An 18422-nucleotide genomic window follows, 5' to 3' on the forward strand; every position below is an offset into this window, starting at 1 on the left:
AGGGAAGGTCCCACATGGAGCGTAATCTCAGCCAATCACTAAGATCCTGTTTGTGGGGCGTGTATGGGCTGATCATTCCCATCACGGCTCGCACTGCATGCACACGCCCCACAAACAGGATCCTAGCGATTGGCTTAGATTACGCTCCATGTGGGACCTTCCCTATTGGAGGAGAGACGGCAGTGTATGTAGGTCGGTTCGTGATAGGTTTATTCCTTTGTTAAATAGAGCAGGTTATCATTGTCCAGTATAAGCCTGATGAAACGACCTGAGGGTCAAGAAACGCGTCACTTGTTGCTGTACCTCTTTTAAACTTTTTATCTGTATTTTAAATAAACTTTCGAGTTTTTGATAAACCTGCTCTACGTTTGATGTCTTTTGGTTGGCTCGCCGAGCTGTCCATCATACTGCCAAGGCCGGTGATTGGGCTATTCGCGGGCAGCTCCTCTGTGATGTGGTCCTGCAAGCTGTTGCCGATTGGGTCCCGGATTCCCTGTGCTGATCCAGCGTGTGTGTCTGTCCGGCGACCAAAGGTCCCATCCTGTGCTGTGAGGCATACGTTTATGCCGCCACATTTGTGAGTACCCCCGCTCTGGGCTGCTTTACTTTATCTGTTTCTCTATTGTTGGATGATACTGTCCCATAAGGTGCCTCTGTCTTCTGTCCACACAGATCCTCCTCCATGATTCTATTCCTAAGAGTGCTGCCTCACCATACAAGTGACCTTCTGTCCTAAGACCTCCGTCATTCCAGAACTGCTTCTCACTCATTGCGCACCTTTTTTCAGAGAGTCCATTTTCTCTATCTATCAATTGTCTAAGGGCTGATGGTTGGACATACAGCTAGAAGAATGTGTGTTCTGGTTCTGGTCTTCTGGTTCATGCACCTGATCTAAATAATGATATTTAAGAATGATAAAGAATTATAATTTGTGTTTCAGAAAACATGAAATAACCAACTGTTATGATGACAACTAAGCTGAAATGGGAATGAAATGCTAATATGTACAAAAACATAGCAAGTGTCAATTTTTGTGCTGTGCTGCATTGCTGTGAAGTTAAAGGGCCATTGAATTATACAGCGCACTTAAAGTTTTCTCATAGCCAATGAGCTGAGAGTTTGATTTTGCTAAAGTGCTCACATGATTCAACATAGTACTGGCTGTATTATCTTTGCTCATTTTTTAAAAAAAAGTAAATAAGAAGGGGGCAGACTGAGTATTTTATATATATATAGATGCTACGTTTTTTATTGGCTGGAAATGATAAAATTGTTGATGTTCCAATTCACTATTCCTTTAATAGCTGTGATTTTATCTGCCTAGTGTTGGTCATTTTCATTCTGGTAGAATCTTGCTCACCATTAAGATAAATTCCAGTTTGGTGACTATATGCAGATGAATGTCCCACATCTACTAATCCTATTCTCTGAATACATTCTGTAAAATATTCAAAATATTTATGGAATACTATTTATATGGAAATTGATTTAATTAGAATCTATTATTTGATTTGAGGATCTGATAATTGAAACACTAAAATTATCTTGCAAATTAGTCTGCAAAATAATTGCTGAGTAACCAAACAAAAGACTGAAAGATAAAAACAAACTTTCAGATTTTTTTTTAGTTTTTACTAGGGATGGCAAATGTTTCTAAAAATTAAAAATTTAAAACGAAATTTGATACATTTGTTCGTTCGAATCGAATTTTGAATGTTTATATAACAGTCTAACATTCTATTTTCGAATTTACGTTTTCAAACTTTTCAATAACATTCGAAAATAATAGAAAATAAGAAAGTTGCACTAGTGCAAATCTCCCATAGGGGGCGCTTCATAACCAGTACTAAAGTAATAAACTATAAACAATGTACAATAAACCAATACAAGAAAAACTAAAGTTAATAATATCCAAAATAGAGGCAGCACTCTGTCAAAGGATGGTCGAATCCTGGTAAAAGATGATCTGAAAAAGGAAGAGAACAGAGGTGCCACAATGGCCTAGTACCACCAAACCAGTAATAATAGAGGTAAGACAAATGGTTACTCACAAACAGATGCACCCAATGGTGCTAATGGGACAGGCTGGAACTTCACAGTGGTCCAGCTCACTGGATGGGAACAAACTGTAATCCAGAGTAGGAAGGTTCCAGAAGGATCACCACAACGCCTATATAGGGATGTAAAGCACCATGGCCTAGTACAGTAAAGTAAGGCAGAGTTGTAAGAAATAGTTAGTTGGAAAGCAACTCCAGGTGCAATACAGGTAGACTGGGAGTTCACAGCCGCCCAGCAGACTAAACAGGTTGCACTCCAAGTCCCAATGTATTGGGTGATAAAATCCAAACAGCAGCAAGTGTATATAATAAAAACAATTTCCTTATTAAAAAGCAACGCGTTTCTCAGCCTCTATAGGGCTGTTTCCTCAGGCTATTATATAAAACATTAAAAAATACACTTGCTATTTAAAGGGTAACTGACCCACTGATAGGTTAGTTAATTAATTAATGAGTTTCATATGTGTGTTATAGCTTAATTTCGCTTGGCCACCATAGCAACAGAAAATAAACAACATTGGCTATATTCACATAGAGATATAGGAAAACAATCATAACAATACAATTGTGAAAATATAAAATACTAATATGTGAATCAACCCATATAATTATATAATGGTAATACATCTATGCATGGGTATATGGATGTAAACAAACATTCAAAACAAGATGTTCTCAATTATCATCATGACAACATAAAAAAAACCCCATTAACTAAGCAGTCACTTGCTGATATATCGGATTATCATAAATAAGGACAACATCAAGATTCTCTAAGTGATAATTCTTAATATTCGCTGTGTGCAAACATATAGAAGACGTGTGTGTACTGATTAAGAAAATAAATAAACGGGGCGTGTCCTAGCAGCGACTGTGGATGGTCGCATCTTCTTAGTGCTCCTGCAGATCACCCAACAATCCGCCGGTGGAGGGTACTTTTTACAGAGATTCAATAAATAAAAAGATCAGCACTACTGGTACAGAGGTTTGGCAGGCATTATTTGGATTACTCTCTGTATTTATGACGCCGGAACACAAGAGTGGACAGTAAAGGCCTGGAGCGGCGGCTCAGGACAGGCAGCGCTACCCCCCTTGGTTTACCGAGGGTAATTGTCAAGACTGGTATTAATAAAATATAAATTTCTCACATCTTTTCAGCTTTTTAGCACAAAAGAGATTTCCCTAATACTAGACAACCTGAGGACATCAGGAAATCTAATACTGCGCAACAAATATGGCTGCCGTGATAGAAGCTACCTATCTGAACCGCATTGATGAGATAATGGAGAAAATGGAACAGCGCTTTATGGATCTATTGCAAAGGGCTCCTTGGGACTTTTTAATGCAATCGCACATGACATATTTCAACTTAGAGAACGGAGTGAAAGATGAAGAGGCGACAGCAGTGGGTGTTGGAACCGCGGTTAAGGGCGCTCCCGCAGTCTCCCCTACACAAAACAAAAGGGAAATTTATGTTAGCACAGAGTCATCTCCCCAGACTTCATCTCGAAAGAAGCTGCCCCAGCAAGCTAACAAGCCGCAAGCGACTGACAAGCAACGGAGGAGCCCTATCTCCAAAACACCTCTCAGTACTGCTCCAACATTTAAATACAGGAATGGTGTCAAGAAGCTCAGCACCTTAAACCAAGTAGACTTGCGGCTACACAGTCATGAAATGGAAGCACCCCTTGATCGGGGAAACAGAGGAGATTCCCGGTTTGGTATATATAACGATAACACATCATCCTTAAAGGAAATGGCTCTACTTTGGCAATTGGATGTACCGTTTTACCCCGGCAGCATTGACTAACAGACAGTCTATAATGCAGTATTATTGGGACAAGCTAAAGCCAGCCTGAGGACTTACTGGTATCGATAAATATTGATTTATATTGTTGGTTTAAAAATGTTTTAATCTTGTTTACCTATGTTTGTACTCTCGTGACTGTACAGGATGTTGCCTTCTTACTTATAACTTCAGGTGGCCACATGCACTTTCACTGAAGCAGGCTACAAGGGAGCCTTAGAACTAAATATATATTTATGGTGAGGTGGAGGCACAGGGAATGCATCAATATCCTTCAATGTTTCTGTGTGTTTCCTGCGGGGTTTTGTGGGGGGCCCCAAGGGTGACACAAAAATATATTTGAAAAAGGGATTCGCATTGCAAACGCTGCCTCAGAGCAATGTAAGGAACAAAGGTTAGCAACATTAGTGCCCCTTCTGCGGTCTGCGGCCGGGACCGCTGATGGGAGCTTACTTACCAACCATTACTATTAATATGAGCTACACCTAAAAAGAAAGCTTTATAAGCCAAATCATATATTTCTACTTTCCGCCTAGGGCGGGACACTCAATACTCTGCTGAAGGTGTATGTATGCAGTCACTCAGGCCTAACAATGTGAATCGTGTAAGCTGGGAAACAGGTTTTGTGCAGATGTGTTTCTTGTTGTTTCGTTATGAAGTTCAATATTTAGACCACAAAATGGTTACTTACCTCTGTGAGATGTAAGCTAATATAACATCCAGTCCTGACCGGTGCACCTATATCAGCACTTCACAGAAACAAGTAGTTTCATAATGTCTTTAAACAAGGTGCTAGGCGTTTATATGTCAATTTTTCTTTATGTTTTATGTTTGATAATACCCCTGGAATATATTTAAAAGTAAGCACAGGCCCAAGAGAGGCCTACATCTCAGTTATAGGGGGCTAGTAAAAGAGCTCTGCTGATATTGAAGATTAGCCACAGTCAGATTCGCTATAAATATTTTGCGGGTTAATATTCATCACTTAAGACATACACTGTTGTTTTTCCTACTATCATTTAGTTTTATATAGGTCCCCAATATCATACAACTTATTCAATTGCAAGTAAAGGGGACAATGTTGAGCTCTGTGATAAGGGGAAACAGGAAGCTATCTGATAATCATATGCAATGTGTTAGTTCTTTTCAGTTTTCCCACTGATACTGCATGGTTGCATGTTTGAGTTTTTCTAATTTGTAACATTAATGATCTATACCATGTACAACTGCTTTATGATATGTAATCTTTCTGGACCATAATAAAGCTCTTTTGAAAACTAAAAAAAAAAAAAAAAAAAAGAAAATAAATAAACACACCTATTTATGAATCCAAAGAAAGTTGTTTTAGTAAACGGCGATACCGCACCAGTCCTTCCTCCTTCCCCACAATGGGTGTGTTGATTGACAACCAATCACAGACTGGATAGGGCTGGGTCTAGGTGAAGACGAAATTGCCGTGTAACTGAAGGTAGCCCCGCTCACACTGTGTCACCCCACCAGACGAAAACATCAATCCCAAATAAAATACAGAGCATATTCGTTAGAGAACAGGAGCAGGCAAACAAACAGATATAATGATGTGTTTCTTGATCACATTGATCTTATAACTAAACCGGGCCATCATAAATGTATGCATTACTACGTGTGTGTTAAATATTAGGACAGACCTATTAGTGACAACTATATGATTTTAGACAAACTAACCCAATATTAATTGACAAATCCTGGAAATAATTTGTGAGTGTCATACAAATAGTAAAGATCTATTGTGTATGGCATAAAATGTGAAAAGGTTATATACGTATGCCTATAATTTTATAAAGTTAAAACAAAAGAAAAGTCAAACCAAAATGCATTGTGTATAAGTGTAATATAAATAACCCATCAAAACAAAAATAAGATAACCTAGTGTATGAATGTATGTGTAGGTAAGATGTACATGGTACCCAGTATTAGTCGTGGCAATATAAAAGAAAATACAAGTATATTGCTGTATAAACTATAGTTTAAATATAGTTGTTTGAGCATGCAGTGTAAATGTAATGTGGTTATGTGGATAGTGAATACATGTTGCATTCATGTTGATACAGTGTACATGAGATATATTCATGTTAATAGTGAAAATGTAGAATGTGCCAAATGCTATGGTGATAAATCTTAGCAATAAATAGTGCTATGGTAATGAGAGTGTGTCTAAGGCCTTCTAAGTGTATGAATGGAAAACCCCATCAATAGGTGATTGAACATTGTGAATATAATACACTATCATGTGAAATGGTGTAAGTAGTCTGATTGACACATTAGAGTGTTGCACATAAATATATATATATATATATATATATAATATATATATATATATATATATATATATATATATATATATATATACACACACACACTCAGGTGGACAACTTTTTCTTTAAAGGGACACTGAACCCAAATATTTTATTTTGTGATTCAGATAGACCATGCAATTTTAAACAACTTTCTAATTTACTCCTATTATCAAGTTTTCTTCATTCTCTTGCTTTCTTTATTTGAAAAAGAAGGCATTTAAGCTATTTTTTTGGTTCAGACCATGGAAAGCACTTGTTTATTGGTAGGTGAATTTACCCACCAATCAGCAAGAACAACACAGTGTGTTCACCAAAAATGGGCCAGCATCTAAACTTACATTCTTGGATTTCAAACAAAGATACCAAGAGATTTGATAATAGGAGTAAATTAGAAAGTTGCTTAAAATTGCATGCTCTATCTGAATCACAATAGAAAAAAATTGGGTTCAGTGTCCCTTTAAGCACACTTTATTTTTTATTTTTTTTATATAGATTTTTATTGAAATTTTATGTTTTTACAATAACAATAATCCCCAGTACAAGCATTACTTTTGAATAGGACGCAGCCTAAACATAATTAAATGAATATATTAGTCCTTTAACATAACAGGAGGCAGAAAAGGTGACACAAATCTCTCATCATAACAATGTGAATGATAGCAACACAAGTAAAACCGTGTGTCATAAAATTACTTATTGACAAGTTTATAAAGAACTGTAATAAGTAGTACTGAAAATATAATAACAATAAGAACTAAGGGTTAACATCCCCATTGTCAAAGGAAAATCCAAAAACACTTTCGTTTCTCTTGATCTCAGGGAAAGAAACAAAAAGAGGGAAGAGAGAAGAAGACAAAAAAAAGGATAAGATAGCGGTTTATGTCGCTTGAGGCCAGATTTCGTTATAAAAGGGATTTATCTACTGTTGTTAGCAGTTAGTATACCATCAAATACCCTACAGCTTTAAGTTAAATCAATGCCCATTAAGGCTCAAATTAAATACTGGGTCTCCCCCCTGACTCCTGGATTTGTCTCCAAAGCTCCCAGCTCATACAGTGAGTATCAATTTTAATGTTGGCAGCAAATATGGGGCTTTCCATGGATTCTATATGCGTTAGAATTTTTAGGACTTGGGTCCACCCTGGGCCCTTAGGCTGATACCAAGACCTAGCTATAGAGAGATTAAGTATATGCGCCAGGAACTTCTCAGAAAACAAATTAAATAGTCCCCTTTGGGGATGCTCTCCCCATCTCACTCCAAACCTCCTACTACTAAGGAGAGCTCTAGTCCAAAGTTTTTGAATTTTAGAACACTCCCACCACATGTGTGCAGCAGTTCCAATCCTTCCACAGCCTCTCCAGAACAAAGGTGAATGTGAATGAGAAATCTGGAATAATATGAGAGGAGTCAAGTGCCATTGAGTAAGAATTTTATAAAACAGTTCCATATAAGTGACATTATGCACAGATTTTTTGGTAATCAGGATAGCTCTTGGCCATGACTCTTCCAAGGCTTCAAACCTAAGAGATCTCTCCCACTGTTTTATATAGGACTTTTTACAAAAAATAGTTGGTTGAAGAATGTCCATATAGGCTAAAGAGAACAATCTAGGAATTCGCATTTTCGAGTACCATCTCCTCTCCCAATTAGTTAATAGTCAAAAAGGGGCATTGAGAAACCCCCAGGATCTTAAGAAGCTTTTGAGTCTAAAAAACTCAAAATTAAATAAAGACCTTTGGGAGAAATGGTTTTGAAATGTGATCATGGGCAAACAAGCACCATTGACGCACAAATATGCCACTCTTAGAAATCCTTGTTCCTCCCACCACTCCAGATACGAGTTTGATAAAGCATGCAATAGTCCTGAAAGAGGATGTATCGGAGAGGGTGGGGTGAAACCCCCATAGAGTGGCGTATTGTATCCCAGAACTTGAGATTTGCCTTAACTATGTAATTCCCGGAAATATTTAAATTCCTAACATGTTTGGGTATCCATATCAGGTGTTGCAGGGTTACACCTGGATTAATCAAATTCTGTTCTAGGCTAAACTATTTACTGGTGGAAGTTGAATCTCCCCAAGCCGATATATGAACTAGTCTTTCATTTTCATTTTCAATTTCATGGTATTTAATGATATTGGGTAAAGCTGCCCCTCCCACCAGTATTGGGTTATATAAAAATTTTACAGCAATTCTGGACTGAAATTGTATTAATATGGGCTTAGGAATAGGTATAGGTAAACAATGAAATAGGTTATTTTTGAGAGTAAATTAATCTTCACAGCACTTATTCTTCCCACCATGTTAAGAAAGGAGAGTCCCACTGTTTTATAAGGCCTTTACATTTTTGTAAAAGGGGGCAAAATTGCTAGAGATAACTGTGGGGATATCATGTGATAGATAGATGCCTAAATGGTTAATTTTCTCTTTAGACCATAAAAAGAGAAACTGACTTTGTAACCTATTAATGTCGCCGTCAGGGATATTTAGCGCGTATGCAATAGATTTAGAGATATTTAACTTAGTATAGAGAATAGTGCCGGAATAGAAGAGAAGGATTTGGAGGTAACTATAGTTAAATCATCTGCAAACAGCACTACTTTATGCAGACTACCTAAAATAATAACTCCCTCAATCATAGGGGAACTTCTAATATTTTCTGTGAGTGGCTCTAACATAAGAGCAAACAACAATGGAGAGAGAGGAAATCCTTGGTGGGTACCATTTGAAATGTTGAAGCTTGGCGAGCAGAAGCCAATGCCACAGACTTTCGCCAAAGGAGAGGAAAACAATGACATAATCCTAGAGCAGAAATTTTGGAGGAAACCAAATTTTAAAAGAACCTCCCTCAGATAAAGCCAGTCGACTCAGTCAAAGGATTTTTCAGTGTCCAGCGATAAGGTTACACATGGTTGGCCGAGTCAACTGGCTTCTAGGAAAATGTTACGTAGCCTCCTGGTTTTATGGGCCTTCATGGCCTAAAGTAAAGACAACTTGATCAGGATCTATTAATTGGGGAATTATGGTATTTATAATGTTCACCAAAATCTTGCCATATACTTTAGTGTCAATATTTAATAAGGATATAGGCCTAAAATTGGGGCAGTTATCTGGAGTCTTACCAGGTTTTGGGAGTGTGATTATTGTAGCTTGCAGAAACTCCTCAGGAAAAGAACCTATGTGACCTGCTTTATTAAATACTTTCAACAGAATAGGGGACATTTGGCTTACAAAAGAATTATAAAATAAAGAAATATAGCCATTTTGCCTGGAGCTTTACGAGTTTTTAGTTTTCGAGATAACTAAGGTGATTTCATCCACAGTGAATGGGGAATCTATATTATCAATCTGCTCGCGCTATAGGCTTGGGAGGTTTAGGCTAGATAAAAAGGAATTGTGGGTACTTGCAGATTGAATACTGATCAGTAATAAAGTAGTATAGTTACAGATGATGGAGTCGTAGTTAAACTCAGGAAAAATTTTAATTTTTCCTGAGTTTAACTACGACTCCATCATCTGTAACTATACTACAATTATAAAAGAGCAATGGTTATAATCTTAATTGAGTAAGATTGAACCTTAAAGCTTATTACATCTATTAGTAGCTATCCCTGGGAAGTCACAGCTCATACTCAAATAAAATCATTTGCGTATCTAAATATATTTATTACTGATCAGTATTCAATTTGCAAGTACCCACAATCCCTTGTTAATTATATCTATATTATACGGCCTCCTACGCAGAGACCAATACATAGAGATCCTTGCATGGGTCTCATTAGCCTATCATATTGATTTGTACTATTCAATCTAGCACCTATTTTGGTTAAGTGTTTTTAATTTTTATTGTTTTCCGCAAATTTTAGCACTGTAAAAATAATAAACGTTAAGTTTTAATTTAGTTAGGTTTAGTATATTTGGAAACTAGTGCTGTCACTCTTTCTATTGTACTACATTGAGCCTTGTGATAGATCTAACTACATCAAATTAAGCTCCTGAGTGCTACAAGTGTACTCTTTTTTGGTGGTTATCTCTTTAACCACATCTAGCCCTCAAAGTTTATACACAGTACACAGCACCACAGACTCTTTTACTACATAGTACAGGGAGTGCAGAATTATTAGGCAAATGAGTATTTTGACCACATCATCCTCTTTATGCATGTTGTCTTACTCCAAGCTGTATAGGCTCGAAAGCCTACTACCAATTAAGCATATTAGGTGATGTGTATCTCTGTAATGAGAAGGGGTGTGGTCTAATGACATCAACACCCTATATCAGGTGTGCATAATTATTAGGCAACTTCCTTTCCTTTGACAAAATGGGTCAAAAGAAGGACTTGACAGGCTCAGAAAAGTCAAAAATAGTGAGATATCTTGCAGAGGGATACAGCACTCTTAAAATTGCAAAGCTTCTGAAGCATGATCATCGAACAATGAAGCGTTTCATTCAAAATAGTCAACAGGGTCGCAAGAAGCGTGTGGAAAAACCAAGGCGCAAAATAACTGCCCATGAACTGAGAAAAGTTAAGCGTGCAGCTGCCAAGATGCCACTTGCCACCAGTTTGGCCATATTTCAGAGCTGCAACATCACTGGAGTGCCCAAAAGCACAAGGTGTGCAATACTCAGAGACATGGCCAAGGTAAGAAAGGCTGAAAGATGACCACCACTGAACAAGACACACAAGCTGAAATGTCAAGACTGGGCCAAGAAATATCTCAAGACTGATTTTTCTAAGGTTTTATGGACTGATGAAATGAGAGTGAGTCTTGATGGGCCCGTGGCTGGATTGGTAAAGGGCAGAGAGCTCCAGTCCGACTCAGACGCCAGCAAGGTGGAGGTGGAGTACTGGTTTGGGCTGGTATCATCAAAGATGAGCTTGTGGGGCCTTTTCGGGTTGAGGATGGAGTCAAGCTCAACTCCCAGTCCTACTGCCAGTTTCTGGAAGACACCTTCTTCAAGCAGTGGTACAGGAAGAAGTCTGCATCCTTCAAGAAAAACATGATTTTCATGCAGGACAATGCTCCATCACACGCGTCCAAGTACTCCACAGCGTGGCTGGCAAGAAAGGGTATAAAAGAAGAAAATCTAATGACATGGCCTCCTTGTTCACCTGATCTGAACCCCATTGAGAACCTGTGGTCCATCATCAAATGTGAGATTTACAAGGAGGGAAAACAGTACACCTCTCTGAACAGTGTCTGGGAGGCTGTGGTTGCTGCTGCACGCAATGTTGATGGTGAACAGATCAAAACACTGACAGAATCCATGGATGGCAGGCTTTTGAGTGTCCTTGCAAAGAAAGGTGGCTATATTGGTCACTGATTTGTTTTTGTTTTGTTTTTGAATGTCAGAAATGTATATTTGTGAATGTTGAGATGTTATTTTGGTTTCACTGGTAAAAATAAATAATTGAAATGGGTATATATTTGTTTTTTGTTAAGTTGCCTAATAATTATGCAAAGTAATAGTCACCTGCACACACAGATATCCCCCTAAAATAGCTATAACTAAAAACAAACTAAAAACTACTTCCAAAACTATTCAGCTTTGATATTAATGAGTTTTTTGGGTTCATTGAGAACATGGTTGTTGTTCAATAATAAAATGAATCCTCAAAAATACAACTTGCCTAATAATTCTGCACTCCCTGTATTGATCTGGGACATAATCCTAAATCCGTCATATTCAGAGATCTAGAGCTTATCCTTAATCCTAACAAGTAGTGCCATTGGTTCTCCTTTTTTGTTACGGAATATTCGAATGTCACCTTCGAATTCGAATGTAGCATTCAAATTTGAAATAGTATTTCTAGTCTATAACTGTGTTTTATAAATGTAATATTCGAATTCAAATGTCACATTCGAATTCGAATGTCACATTCGAATTTGAATGTGACATTCGAAAACTGTAAGTAACATTCGATAATCGAATTTTTATGAATATTCGTTCTTATGTAAATCGAATTTCTACAAATGTAATGCCCTTTGGCCTATGTAATGCTCCTGCTGTTTTCCAGGAATTTATTAATGATGTCCTACGAGATATGTTGCAACAGTGTGTTGTGTTGTATTTAGACAACATCCTCATACACTCACCCACACTTGAGGCTCATTGCTCTGAACACGGGTTCTTCAAAGATTACGTGACAATGGCCTGTTTTGTAAACTCGAGAAATGTGAGTTCCATCAGACTCAAGTAACCTTCCTAGGTTATGTTATCTCCGTTGCAGGGTTCTCAAAGGCATATTTAGGTTTTGTGCTGCCCTAGGCACTCAAAATTCTGCTGCCCCCACCACACGCACCCAATTCAAAAGAAAATGGGCTATCAAAACACTTGCATACAGGTGGGTTGAATTGCATGCATATCATACCATTTTCTTCCTGAGAGAAGGGAGAGAAAAGAAGGGGAGGGGAGAAAAGGGAGGGAAAGGAAAGAAGGAAGGGAGGGGGGGGGAGAGAGAGAGAGAGAGAGAGAGAGAGAGAGAGAGAAAAGTGGGGAGGGAGAGGAGAAAAGGGGGGAGGAAAGAAGGGAGGGAATGAAAGGATTGAAAGAAGGGAGGGAGGGAGTGAGGGAGTTGAGGGAAAGAAGGGAGAGAGAAAGGGAGGGAAAGAAGAATACAATTTGAAACAATCACTGCCCTTTACATGCAACAACATAAAGTAATTACCATCATTCAAGTAATGAAACTTTTTAAGTGTCCGTTTACTATTTACTCAGTGGGTTTATGAATGCAGAGAAAGCTAGCTATTAGTAACTAACATACATTAGCGCTGAGAGTTTATGATTAGACATCACAAGCTGATCTAAGCAGTGCAGAGAGGCATCCAGTCTGTTAGTTACTAAGACCTGCAATAAGCACTGCACTTGCAGACCCACCACAGCTGATAAGGGGAGGCAGCATATTGGCACAAGGTCTTCACCTCCAGCCTTACCTTGTAAGCATACCCCCTGGCCAGTTTCTCACCAAGAACGCTTCCACTGCAAAAATGCTGGCGACTCTAAATGAAGCAATGGATTAAAGGACCACTGGCTGTGAAGAGCAACCTTAATCAGCGCACGTGCCTTGTCTTCTCTGTAAAAGCCTGCACTTTATTGCTCACTGTACTGTGTGCTGGCTTTTAGAGAGCGGATAGGGCAGATGTGCTGCCCTTCGGAAATCTGCTTCCCTAGGCACCGGCCTTGTTGGCCTAGGCCATAATATGCCCCTGAGGGTTCTCCATGGATCCTGAAAAGTTTTCTGCAGTTCTGCCCAGTTGGTCTTCCATCTATTCAATGTTTTTTGGGGTTCACCAATTACTATAGAAAGTTTATTAAAAACTTTTCTTCCTTGGTCAAACCTATTACAGACATGACCCGTAAAGAGAATGATCCACTCTATTGGTCACCTACTGCCATTAAGGCCTTTGATAGTCTTAAGACTGCCTTTGCTGCCACTCCAGTTCTGGCTCATCCTAACCTGTCCTGCCTTTCGTTCTTGAGGTCGATGCGTCTGAGACTGGAGTAGGTGCCCTCTTGTCTCAACGTCCTATGACTGATGGTTCATTGCATCCGTGCGGTTTCTTCTCTAAGAAATTGTCTCCAGCGGAGTGCAATTATGAAATTGGCGACAGGGAATTACTGGCCATAATTTTGGCACTCAATGAATGGAAGCATCTTCTCGAGGGTACTAGCGTACCAGTGCTCATTCTTACTGACCACAAGAATTTAACTTATCTATATGAAGCAAAATGTTTGTCGCCCCGACAGGCCAGATGGGTGCTATTTTTGTCTTGGTTTAATTATGTGGTCTCCTACCTGCCTGGTAGTAAGAATGTTAGGGCTGACGCCCTCTCTCGACAATTTTCGCCTCTGTCCAAGGAGGAGTCTGTACCTACTCCAGTTATACCTCCTGACCATATTTTGGCTACCATACATAATAATTTGACTTCTCCCTTGGGGGAGGAGATCCTGGCTGCACAAACCAATTCACCTCCTGAGAAACCTATTGGTATGTGTTTTGTTCCTGAGAATCTTCAAACTAAACTTTTGCACACTAACCACTATCCTAAAGTCGCAGGTCACCCAGGCAAGAACCAAATGATTTGGTCTGTCACTCGACAATTCTGGTTGCCAGGTCTTCGTTCTGATGTTGCTGCGTATGTTGCCTCCTGCTCAGTTTGTGCACAGAATAAGACTCCTCAACATCTTCCTGTGGGTCTTCTTCAACCTATTGCTAATGGTTAGCTGCCTACCGCTCAGGAGCTTGCTTACATTTTTGCCCAGGAGGTCTTCCGTTTACATGGGTTACCCAAGGAGATAGTGTCAGACCGGGGTAGGCAGTTTGTCTACAAATTTTGGCGTTCCTTTTGTGCTCAAATCCAGCTTTCCTTCTCCTCGGCATATCACCCTCAATCCATATCATAACAATAATTGGCCTGAACTGTTACCTTGGGCAGAGTTTGCTTGTAATAGTGCTATTAATGCTTCCTCTAAGTTATCCCTGTTCATGGCGAATTATGTGATTCAACCATCCTTGTTGCCCGATTCATTCAGGTCTCAGGGTATTCCGGCTTTGGAGGAGCATCTCCGGCAACTCCGTTCCATGTGGGTGAAGATTTAGGATTGACTTCATTATTCTATGCAGCACCAAAAGTTCCAGGCTGATCGAAGGCGTCTGCCCGAGTCTTCCGAGCAGGTTGGTGAGAGGGTTTGGCTGTCCTCCGCAAATTGAATCTTCGTGTGCCTTCCAATAAACTGGCTCCACGTTATGTTGGTTCTTTTCGAATACTCCGACAGGTCAATCCTGTGGCCTACGCTCTTGACCTTCCTCCTGCAATGCGCATCTCCAATGTTTTTCATGTCTCCCTTTTGAAACCATTGGTTTGTAATTGGTTTACCACTTTTTTGCCTCGTCCCCATCCTATCTTTGTTGACAACCATGAAGAATATGAGGTCAGCAGCATTGTTGACTCTCGTATTTCAAAGGGCCGCGTACAGTATTTGGTTCACTGGAGGGGTTATGGTCCAGAGGAGTGTTCATGGGTTCCCGTCCACCTCCGTGCCTTCCATGCCCGTTTTCCCAATAAGCCTTTTGTCCTCTTGCGGGGGAGGGGTCATTGAGGGGAGAGTACTGTCAGGGTTTTTTCCCTGCTTTGTTTGCCATGTGCTGCTGGCAGCCATTTTACTCACCTCTCTTGCTGACTCTGGTGCATAGTGTGTTATGCTGCTCATTTCCTGCACACCCTTTTATGGCCAGACTGGTGTACATCATCCCAGTGAGACAGGTTGCAGTCTCAGAATTGTGATGTCATCATTTATTATTTAAAGGGCCTCTGTTCAGTATGCTTTGCCCTTGCGTTATTTCAGACCTGTTTGTGAGTTCCAGTTCCTGTGTATTACATGGCTGTCTGACGTCCCTCCTCGTTTCTGATCCCTGGCTTGTTCCTGAATCTGCTGTTCTCCTTGTTCCTGATTCCGGCTTGTCTGACGTCTCGATTTGGCTCCTGACTCGGCTCGTCTGACTATTCACTTTGGCTCCTGACTCGGCTCATCTGACTACCAGCTCTGGCTTGTTATTTGACTTGTGGACTTTTTATTATTTTTTGTTATTAATAAAGGTGTGATTATTTTTGCACTTCTGGTCTTAGTCTGATTCCTGGCACCCTGACAACCAGAACTGCTTGTGCAATGCCGCCCCCTGCAGATTCGCGGCCAATCAGCCGCTAGCAGGGGGTGTCAATCAGCCAGATTTTATAGGATCAGGCGGATTGAAGACCGCAGCCTTTAGACCGCTGCTTCATAACTGCTGTTTCTGGTGAGCCTGAAGGCTAGCACGGAAACAGGGGCTTCAAGCTCCATTTGGAGCTTGATAATTTGGCCCCTATGTGTGCAAAAAGCCAAAGTCTAGCGGGTTACCGCTCTACTCATAATTTGACCCTTAGTAGGCCAAAATTGTGATTGTATATTTATAGCTAGATACTTAACTAATTTATGGCTAGATTACGAGTTTTGCGTTATGAGGGGTGCCGTGCTAACTTACACGTTATTGTCACCGCTCACTTACCTACAGCGCTGGTATTACAGGTTTTTATAAACCCAGCGTTAAAAGACAAGAAGTGAGCGTAGAGCCAAAATGAGCTCAATACCGCACTCCAATACCAGCGCTGCTTAAGTCAGCGGTTAGCTGGTTTTACGTGCTCATGTACGATTTCCCCATAGACATCAATGAGGAGAGCCTGCTGAAAAAAAGTCTAACACTTGCAAAAAAGCAGCGTAAAGCTCCGTAACGCAGCCCCATTGATTCCTATGGGGAAAGAAAATTTATGTTTATACCTAACACCCTAACATGAACCCCGAGTCTAAACACCCTTAATCTTACACTTATTAATCCCTAATTTGACGCCCCCGACATCGCCGACACCTACATTATACTTATTAACCCCTAATCTGCCTCTCCGGACATCGCCGCCACTATAATAAACATATTAACCCCTAAACTGCCACACTCCCACATCTCAAACACTATTTAAATATAATTAGCCTCTATTCTGCCGCCCCTAACATCGCCGCCACCTACCTACATTTATTAATTCCTAATCTTCCGCCCCCAACTTCGCCGCCACTATGCTAAAGTTATTAACCCCTAAACCTAAGTCTAACCCTAACCCTAACACCCCCTAACTTAAATATAATTATAATAAATCTAACTAAAAATTCCTATCATTAACTAAATAATTCCTATTTAAAACTAAATACTTACCTATAAAATAAACCCTAAGCTAGCTACAATATAGTATACAATACAATATAATATATATATACTAATAGTTACATTGTATCTAGCTTAGGGTTTATTTTTATTTTTATTTTACAGGCAAGTTTGTATTTATTTTAACTAGGCAGAATAGTTAGTAAATAGTTATTAACTATTTACTAACTACCTAGCTAAAATAAATACAAATTTACCTATAAAATAAAACCTAACCTGAGTTACACTAACACCTAACCTTACAGTACAATTAAATAAATGACCTAATTTAAATAAAATTAACAAAATTAAATACAATTACCTAAATTACAAAAAAAACAAAACACTAAATTACACAAAATAAAAAACAAATTGCAAGATATTTAAACCGAGTGCCTCGGTTTAAGGGTTAATAGGTAGTTTATGGGTGTTAGTGTACTTTTTAGTACTTTAGTTATGAGTTTTATGCTACAGCTTTGTATTGTAAAACTCATAACTACTGATTTTAGAATGCGTTATGAATCTTGCGGGATAGGCTGTACCGCTCACTTTTTGGCCTAAAAAAAAAAGCTTGTAATATCGGCTCAATGGAAGTCCCATTGAAAGAAGACTTTACGAAAATTGCGTAGTTTAATTTGCGGTACGGCCAAAAAAGTGTGCGGGACAGACTCGTAATAGCAGTGGTAGTGAAAAATATCTGTTAAGAAAAAGCAACAAGTAAGAGGCGCCAATGGTGCAGATCAATGGGGATTCTTATAGTGTACCAATAGTATGTGAACACAGGGTACTCACAATAGATGGAGGCATTCAATTATGCCAGTAGACACAGGCTGGATTTAAACAGCAATCCAGCTAGCTGAACATGGAGGCAGCTCTCTACCAGCATCCAACTGGAGGAAATCTAAAAGTGCAAGCAAGGAGAGAGGCGCCAATGGTGCAGATCAATGATGGTTCAGTAGCAATAATAGCCAAAAATACACAGGGTACTCACATGTGTTGAAGGCACTCACTTATGCCTATAGAGACGGGCTGGATTTTAACAGCAATCCAGCTGGCGGATCCAGAGTGTAATGGCTGATTCGTGGGTATCAGAGTGTTAACACTCTAAAGTAGCATAGCAAAAAAGTACCATACATAACACTGAGAGTGGATTTGTATAAAAATAGGTTTATTAAAACATATAAAAAGGTTTACCACTCATCACAGTGTTAAAAAAGTATATGATACATAAGGAATACATGCGACGCGTTTCTCAGATAAACTGTTTCCTCAGGCATGTTTCTAAACAAATCTTTGACTCCTTATATAGGGCTATGCTACTAGAGATACACCCACATCCCACCCCCAACACTTATCAGAAATCAGACCAATCAAAATCCCTCATTTGCAATGAATCCACCCCTGTTGTGATATAATAATATAAATTTCTGTAGGAGATATAGTTACCTATGGTATATGTAAATAAACTTAATACTTCTTATATTGTGTGTTT

This window comes from Bombina bombina, chromosome 1 (assembly GCF_027579735.1).
Source record: "Bombina bombina isolate aBomBom1 chromosome 1, aBomBom1.pri, whole genome shotgun sequence".
NCBI classification, from domain to species: domain Eukaryota; kingdom Metazoa; phylum Chordata; class Amphibia; order Anura; family Bombinatoridae; genus Bombina; species Bombina bombina.